Below are 9,418 nucleotides of genomic sequence, written 5' to 3' on the forward strand. Positions count from 1 at the left end.
TTGGCAGTCTGTCAGACTCCAAGGCCAACTTGGACAACGGAGTGAGATCTTGTCTGAGAACTAGGGGGAAATGGGGGCTGGAAAGATGGCTTCATGGTTGAGAGCACTTTCTGCTCTTGCAGAGGACCTGAGTTCACTTCCAAGTGCCCACAAGGCAGTTCCCGTCCCTCTGTAACTTCAGCTGTACGGTATCTGAGATGGTCTTCTGGTCTCTGAGGTCACGGAGTGCAAATGGTACACTATATATGCATACAGGCAAAACACTCGTACACATAAAATAAAAATGCATATATCTTAAAAGAAATAACAGGGGAAGAGGAAGGGGCAAAGGAGGAGGGAAGGAAAGAAGGAAGGAAGGGACAATTAATCAGAACCTGCTGCACAGGCTTCCCGTCCCTGAGCCGATGACACAGGAAGCTCGGAGCTGAGACTGCTTTCTAGGAACTCGCCGGTTTCAGGTGTGTATTTTCCTTGGCAAGGAAGGACGTGTTGTCGTCCATGAGAAACGCGTTTGTCTCGGCACAGAGTGCTACAGGAAGTCAAATGGATGCCGACCTTTCCTTTTTATTGAGGCTCGACCCTTAAAAACCATCACCCGCTTCTCAGCATGTCACCACGTAGTAATCTTTGCACAGCCAGCCATCTGGAGATGAGCCCTGGGGTTTGGGAGACAATGCATTCAGGGCCACGCAGAGAAAGCGCAGTCTACACACTGACTGATTTTTTTTTTTAACTTCAGTGGGAACTTGACCATGGACTTTGTGAACACAGTTGCTGGCTTTGGTAGATTTGTACAGCAGTGGGGTTATGTCTAGTCACTTAGCTAGAGATCTGCTGTCTTGGGTTCATTTGTTTCTTTGAGGAATTGATTGTTTTATTTTAGAGCCCAGGCTGGCCTCAAATTCACAATCCCACTTCCTCTATCTCTTGAGTATGTAGAGACTATGACACTAGGCTCAGGGTTTACTTAAAAGTACAGCTCTTCATTTAAAACGTCTTGAGTGCTGGGTGGATCACTGGCAAAACCTTTCACCCTTCCCAAGCCAGAGCTGCAATGGTTTGTCACTGTATGGGCTTCCCTTTAGAGGGCAGCCACCAAAGTGTCAGGTGTGATCCCTTAATAAAGCAAATCCAAGGGAAGCTCCCAGGGGCCAGCACAGTTCAGAGCGATGGGTCCCACTGAAAGACACCATGAATCATGCTTTTAGCAAACCCCATTGGAGGGAGTGAGAATGTTCTGTGCTAGTGACTGCTTATGAATCAAATGAGCCCGTCCTATAGAGGTGTGGTACTGCTAGCCCGTGATGCCATCAGAGCCAGAACAGGACTTTCACTCTTTTCCTCCTCCCTTTCCCGAGCTGTGTGATCCTGGGAAGATTGCTTAGCCACCCTGTCCCTGCTTTGGCTTCTGAAAAATAATAAATATGAGAATTATATCAAAATTACAAATGCCAAACTTTACATACTGGTCACTAACATGCCAGGGTCTATTAGTCCATGTAGTTTAAACACCTTTGCTGTAGTTCACGGTTAGCACAGGATAAAACCGATGCACACGGATGTTATATAACTGAGCCGGGATTTCACAGTAACACGCAAGGCTCTAGACCTGGACCTCATTCGGCTCCAGAGGTGACACTCAGAACCCGTGTGCGTCATTATGCTGCTGACACAACAGAGCACGGAAATACCATGAGGTGGATCCCAGGTGTGCAAAACACACACGGAGATGGGTGTGCGGGTGCTTGGTTGCATGCGTGCACACACGCTTCTGCACTTGCATTCGTGTATGTGTGTGTTCAGCGTGTTTAAGGACATTTGCCATGTTCTGTGTGTTTCTTTTCCTTTCGACTCCTGTACGGGTCCAGATAGTTGGGGAGTTAGGATGTCGGGCACAGTACAATCAACCACAATGAAAACCAGCAGATATGGGCCACACTGGCTTGAGTCAGCCCTCACGTTAGACAGTGAGCACTTGAGGTGGTGAGCATGGAAAGGCCGATTTACCCAGTGGCACTGCAGCTAAGCCTCAGGGAGACACTTCCTGGCTCCTCCTCCCCACCTTGGCTTCTCTGAGTTGTAAGATGGACCCACTCAATGCTAACCCGGTGACTATGCCTGGAGACCCCTGCCCTTTCACTAAGAGTGAGGACATTAGGGAGTTTCCGTGTCTACCGTCCTGCCAGATACCGAGGGGTGTATTTGTAGAACTGGCGAGAGAGCCACAGTTCACAGCTGCTGGTAAATCGCCAGGAACTCACAGGAGACTGAGGCAGCAGGCACAGGGCCTGCACACGTCCAAGCCAGATGGAGTCCTAGAGCTGAAAGGAGAAGCGGGCACACACTCTCATCCCTGACCCAGAAGCTGTCTGCAGTGGATAACCACTTGCAAATGAAAATTTAGTTTCCTCAAAGCACATCTCACTGGGGAAACAAAGCACTCTCCTGGAAGGTTGCATACAGCGGTCGACGGCCAACAGAAACAAACCCAGCAGCATGCTTAGGGGTTGTCTTACGACATCGTGTAAGAGCTTCTCTTTAAATTTATACTATTCCCTTATTCTTTATTTTTATTACATATATTTCATTTTTCACCTTTTAACTTTTATTATATGTATCTCTCTTCCTCCTCCTCCTCCTACTTCTCTTCCTCCTCTTCTTTCCCCTCCTCTTCTTCCTTCTCTTTCTCTTCTTCCTCCTTCCCTCTTTCCCTACAGGTCCTTTGAATATACGTTATGGCTTCCAGTGACCTCTGACTACCCTAGCCTGCCATCAGCCCGAATTCTGTCAGTCTGCAGGCTACAGCTCCCATCTCAGGGCGGCGTCTACCAACATTCCATCAGCTGCCCCCAAACAGCTCTTTAACTACACCTTGCCTTGCTGCACCCTGAGTCTGGTGTTGCTGGTCTATTTCCTGGCTGCACACCCTAAGCAGTAGCAACACGTCCCACAGCTCCTGAATAAAGTCTTCCTGACTGTACTCCAGATGAGTAGTCCCCCAGCATAAACCAATTCCAACAGTGGTGCTGAGGACATCGGGGTTCGTGCTGGGTTAATGTTTAGGGTTCATGTTTTCAGGACGTTGGAGAACTTTGGTAACTGAGTATGAATGGGTAGTTGGCCTCTGTGTAATTTATACTGTGGCCTCCATCTTGCTGTTCTTGGTGAACAGCAGCAAGCATTTGGCGACTGTTAGTTATCACACTTTGTCCTTCCCCCGGTGAGGCCGGATATGTTTTGATTCTGGTCCATGACCCTGGGTGGCAATCCTGAATTCACAGTAGTTGTGATTAACCTGTGTGAGGCCTGTAGGCTTTGAGATCTCAGCTTTAACTTTTAAGATTTACTTTAAGATTTTGGAAGCTCCCAGTATGAGAAGGCTGAGGCTGGAAGATTGCAAGTTCAAAGCCAGCCTGGGCCATATAGTAGACCTCATCAAAAAAGAGGAAAAGAAAAGAAAAGAAAAATTAAAAGGAGAGTGAAAAAGAAGAAAAAGGGGAGAGGGGAAGAAAGGTTGGAGCTGAAGGCTGGGGGTATAGTTCAGTGGTATGGTGTATACTTAGCGTGCTCAAGGCCTTGGGTTAAATCTTTAGCTAAAGAAGAAAGAACAGGAGTGAGAGAGGAAGGGAAAGAGGGCAGATGAAGAGAAGGGAGGGAGAAAGGGAAGGAGAGAGAAGAAGGAGTATTTCAAATTGTTATAGGTTTACGATTAGTACTGGGCAGACGGAGTCTTAGTTTGAATGGCTCGCCCTGCACACCCACCTTTTGAAAATACTATTTTGGAGCTTAAGGGAACTTGGGCTTGTGTTAAGCTGCCAGCAGTGCGTGAGACTCCGAGGTGTCTAAGCAAGGACCGAGCTTCCTGATCCCTAGTAGGTGTCAGCCCAGGGGCCAGAGGGCAGTCTCGGGTCACAGCACTGGGGTAGGTGTGCAGCAGGGCCAGGGGAGGGGCAGTCTCAGGTCACAGCACTGGGGTAGGTGTGCAGCCCAGGGGCCAGGGGAGGGGCAGTCTCAGGTCACAGCACTGGGGTAGGTGTGCAGCCCAGGGGCCAGGGGAGGGGCAGTCTCAGGTCACAGCACTGGGGTAGGTGTGCAGCCCAGGGGCCAGGGGAGGGGCAGTCTCAGGTCACAGCACTGGGGTAGGTGTGCAGCCCAGGGGCCAGGGGAGGGGCAGTCTCAGGTCACAGCACTGGGGTAGGTGTGCAGCCCAGGGCCCAGGGGGGCAGCCTCAGGTCAGAGACAAGTTGGTCAACCTTCTGTCGCCCTGATAAAAACCATGGAGAAGACCGACTCTTAAGGAAGAAGTACATTGTATTTGAACTTACCATTTATGGTTCTTTTAACATTAAAAGCACTGGGTTTTATTTATTTACTTGGATAAATGCTTAGAGACTTGCGCGCATCATACATGAATGATAACAACTATGGTAATGATGAGATTTTACCTGAACATACAATAAATGCTCAACTAACTGAAAGATTGGAAAGCACCTTCTTTATTTACTCACTTTACATCCCAGAACACTTTTTATTCATTTATTTTATGTATGTGAGTATTGTAGCTGTCTTCATAAAGGGGGCATCAGATCCCATTACAGATGGTCGTGAGCCACCATGTGGTTGCTGGGAGTTGAACTCAGGACCTCTGGAAGAGCAGTCAGAGCTCTTAACTGCTGAGCCATCTCTCCAGCCCCATGTCCTGTGGGGTCTTAATCTGTAGTTGGCTTCTCCTATTGATGTGGGCCTGTGGTAGGTAGAGTGACATGGAAAGCAGCTCTGTTTATGTCTTAGAAGTAAAAAGAGAAAAGATGTGCTCCTCATGTCCAGTATCCAATTCAAAGGCAGTGCACACTCGTGCACGCTCACGTGTACATAAACACACACACACACACGCACACGCGCGCACACACACACACACACACACACACACACACACACACACACACACCACACAGATTGAGAAAGAGAGAATGAGAGAGGGGGGACAGAGGCAGAAAGAGAGGGAGGGAGAGAGGGAGGGTGGGAAGGCAAGGGGGGAGGGGGAGAGAAAGCAAGCTACCTGCCTTTCACTAGCTCCTGCTGCCCAAGGTTTTATTGGTGGCACCACAGGCTGGAGACCAAGCCTTTCACAAATAGGCCTTTGGGGCAATTTCAGGTCTACTGTACGACACAGCCCAGAGGTACGGCCCCCAGCCACACAGCCAGCCAGACTGGTTATTCTGAGAAAGCCCCCACTTGTTTTACATGAGAACAGCTGGTGCTCTGGATGGAATCAAGCCCTCAGAATCACACTAATCACTCTGAACGCAGCTGAGCACAGAGCGCTCTCTCTCTCTCTCTCTCTCTCTCTCTCTCTCTCTCTCTCTCCCTCTCTCTCTCTCTCTCTCTCTCAGCTTATGTACCCCGAACACAGATCGAGCGATAGACCAATTAGTTTATTTATATTTCCTTTCTCTGAAGACACAGAGCCAATGTCTATCTTTCCTTTTGATTCCAGTCTTTTCCTGGCAGAAAAACTCCGAAGAGTCCAGGCAAGTGTATTTATATCGGAATTATCGAACCACTCGTCGGCCATTGATAGTCATCGTCTGAGCAGATGATTTTCTAGCTGTGTGACTTCATGCATTTAGCTATCCAGAAAATGGTTTTTTGTTAAGCCTCATTTTATTAATATAGATGAGAGAGAGAGACAGAGAGAGACAGAGAGACAGAGACAGAGAGACAGAGACAGAGGCAGAGGCAGAGAAACAGAGAGATAAGGAGCCTTAGACTTGTAGACACCTGGTCTGCTTCCCTCCAGAGCAGGACGGGATGGAAAAGTTAGCCATTCAAAGACATGAGGTGGTTTGCGTCCTGTTGTCATTATTTTGCCTGGTCAAATAAAGTAAAAGTAATATAAAATTCGAGAGCTATTAGTTCAGTTTAGTATAAACTTAGCATATGTAGAAGGACCTGGGCTTAATCCTAGCCACTCTCCTCTTGTATCAGCCACCCCTCCAAAAAATGGAAAGATGTCAAAAGCACCAGAAACAGACCAGAGAGCTCTACTCCGAAGGGACCATCTGTGGTCTGTGACCTGTGATATTTAGCAGGGTTTTTTGTTTGTTTATTGGTGTCTGTCACTCTGGTGCTCTCTCTCTCTCTCTCTCCCTCCCCCTCTCCACACACAACCTAACCCGACCTTGAACTCATCACGATTCTCCTGACTCAGTTTCCCAGTTGAGCTAGGATTATGGGTATGTTCCTCCACATCCAGTAGCAATTTTTTTTTTAATGATTGATGATGAGTTTCTTTCCAGATTATTCATTTGACCATTAAAAAATTAATGCCCTACTTAATAGGCATACTTTTTTCCAGCGCTCAGGGTACAGAGAGCTGATTAGGAAGGGTATTTTGATAGGGGACTGGGATCCATGACTCCTCCCGCCCTGGAGGGGCCGTACACAGCAAACTCTCCCTGGCGCATGTTTACCATTGCCCCATCTTTCAAAGAAAGATGAACAGTGAGAGGTGCAGTTTGCTTTGGAGCACTCTCCTCCTGGGCTGGAGGCAGCCAGTCCTTTCTCTAATGCCCTGACTTTGTGGGATAGCAGCCATGACTGGTGACAAGCTGGGTGATATGTAGTGTATTAATGAGCAATTGCCCAGCACCAAATGGTTCCATAAATCACTGCGGAAGGCAAGTGCACAGTCATAGGGACGGTCTAAGGAGATGTGGGCTGTGGGAGCAGAGGTGGCTCTTCTGCACAGTCTTCCTTCCTGGGCAGCAGATACCCGACTCCCACAGTGCTAAAGCCAATGCACCACCTATAAAAGGCAGGGGATGGCTGGTAGATTTAGGGGGACCAACAGGGAGGTCCAGACCAAAGAAGGCTGCACACCTGGTACCCAACAGCATCCCTCTATCTCCCGGTCTCCTGTAGGATGACGAGCTTCGAATCCATGGAGGCTCTAAGGTTCTAAAAGTAACGATGCCTCATTGTAGAGAACTTTAGACTGTAGACAAATGTGAAGACGTAACCACTAATAATCACCAAGGTCCCCGTAGAGGGTTTGGGGTGGGGGACAAAAGCTCTGAAATCCATGGAAACAGGGCCTGAAAGATTATGCATCCTTCAGTACCCTGAGTAAATTCAATCCCAGGAGATAAGAACCAGCCGTCCTTTCAAATGTCACAGGTACAAGAGCAGTATAATCAGTATCTCCGAGAGATAGGGCACAGAACAAGGCTTTTGTCCAGTATTCCCAGAGTCTTGCCTTAATCAGAGAAAAGAAATTCCGAGATGAAGCCCAAGAAGCTGGGAGAAGGAGTTTTCATAGGGTAAACACACACACACACACACACACACACACACACACACACACACACACACTTAAGAGGCAGTGCCAGCATCTCAAGAGAGGACCATGGCAGGGACTTAAGTAACTAGTCTCAAAGCCAGTGAAGCCAGAGGCAGAGCTCCACCCTACCCACTGTTGCAGCCTGAAGGAGTCTTCTCTGGGACCCTTGGCTATGGCAGAGAAAATAATTTCAAGGTAAGTCAACATTAAGCAGTATCAGACTTCATTAAGTGATTTGAATGTGAACTTATGAATGTGGTTAACAGAAAAAGAAATGCTGGGGAAAGGAGAGTACAGTCCCAGGGATGGGGTGATGAGAGAGAGAGAGAGAGAGAGAGAGAGAGAGAGAGAGAGAGAGAGAGAGAGAGAGAGAGATCCCAAATTCCTTAGTTCCAAGGAAAAGTCTGGGAACTTTTGTTAGGTAAATGAGACCATTGGGTGGACCCTGAGGTTTGTCTGAATGGATTACAAGTGAGAGGCAAAACCACAGGCCAAAAGAGTACACAGGGGAGCTAAGATGGTCATAATGTTAGTGAAGTTTTTGTTATTTATGAGATTGCAGAAGATTCCAGGTTTACATATGGGGAAGGAAGATGGTTGTATGTGCTTAGGTGTGTCCAGAACTCATTGCTACTGTTTTAACATTCTTACCTGAACTATCTCTGTATAAAGGGAGTGCTGTCTTTGTGTAGACAAACTTCTTAGCAAATCTTGTTGATTATGTCAAAGTGCTTGACTCTCAGCTAGCAAGAAATGTCACCCAGAGACCATGGCAGGCTACTTTCCCTTTGCATATTCCCTTAAATTGCTCGTCTTTCCATCCTGCCTCAATCTCCCTCTTCGAGACTTTGATCTGCTAATCTTAAAGGCTGGTTCTGAGTGAAGATTTATTTTCTGTTACCAGCAAACCTTAGCGAAGGGTAGGGTCAGTAGGAGTTAAGGTGGGGACTTCCAGGAGAGGACTATGGTTTACTGGGTTAAGTTTGTTGTACATGTGTATGTGTTTGTGTATATGTGTATGTGTCATGGAGCCACATGCATAATTAGAACTGCCAATCCTGTGTGTTTAATGATCTTAGATGCCATAGCTATGAAGCAAGGGACAAGTGGTGGTCATTTGGGTCAGCCAGGGTTGACCCAAGCCACCCAGGGAAGGGCTAAGTGGGGTCTCTCTGAGATGCTGCTGTGATACAGTTCTGTGGTGGCATCATTCCTCAGTCACCATACGGCCTCTTGCTTTCCCATCATAAGTAGCCTCTCTCATCACCCGAGTAAGTAAATTCTTCAGTAAAAGAGGAACAAATGCCTTATCTTCTCATGATGAGGGCTTTGTGCTTCGAAATAACCAGTAACAAAGTAACATGCACACACACACACACACACACACACGCACGCACGCACGCGCACGCGCATGCCCTCACAGACTCACACAAACACACAGCTTTCACCTTGAGGGGGAATAAACAATGGTTTACTCCGGAGCCAAATACAAGTGACCAGGCCTGCTCAATACAGACTTAGGTTACTTCAAACCCTGTGGTCCAATGAGGTAACAATTTCACCAAGTTCTTATATACAGAACAGAGAAGGTTCGACCAGGACATTCTCCAGATCTGCTGGGGAGAACATCAGGCAGGCAGATGAGAGCACAGCAGGGAGACCTCTACCATGAGCCTCTGATGACACCTTTACCTTTACAGTTGGGTAGAAGCTGATGACTGATCCTTACACTCAAAGGATTTTCCTAACAATCACTGGATGTTTGTTCACACAGGTAGGCAATCAATGCCTATTCCAGGGCCATGACAGAACACCTGACTCTGGACCTGAGCCACTCTGACCTCCTCATAACCACTGAAATCCCATCAGCCAGTCGGCCTTTGTAGACTGTAGACACAGTGTCCTTCCGTTCACACCAGTGGAGTAGTGGCCGTATTCTTCTAATATTCCTCAATACAGCTAAGCGTTTTGTTCCTGGAAGCTACTCTTCTTTCTTTAAAACCACATTTTAGGTACATGCAAAACTGTAATGTTCAATGGAAGTCAGTGTTCTTTGAGGCACCCCATTCTCAAACC

The sequence above is a fragment of the Rattus norvegicus genome, chromosome 17 (assembly GCF_021556685.1).
Source record: "Rattus norvegicus strain SHRSP/BbbUtx chromosome 17, alternate assembly SHRSP_T2T, whole genome shotgun sequence".
Taxonomy (NCBI): domain Eukaryota; kingdom Metazoa; phylum Chordata; class Mammalia; order Rodentia; family Muridae; genus Rattus; species Rattus norvegicus.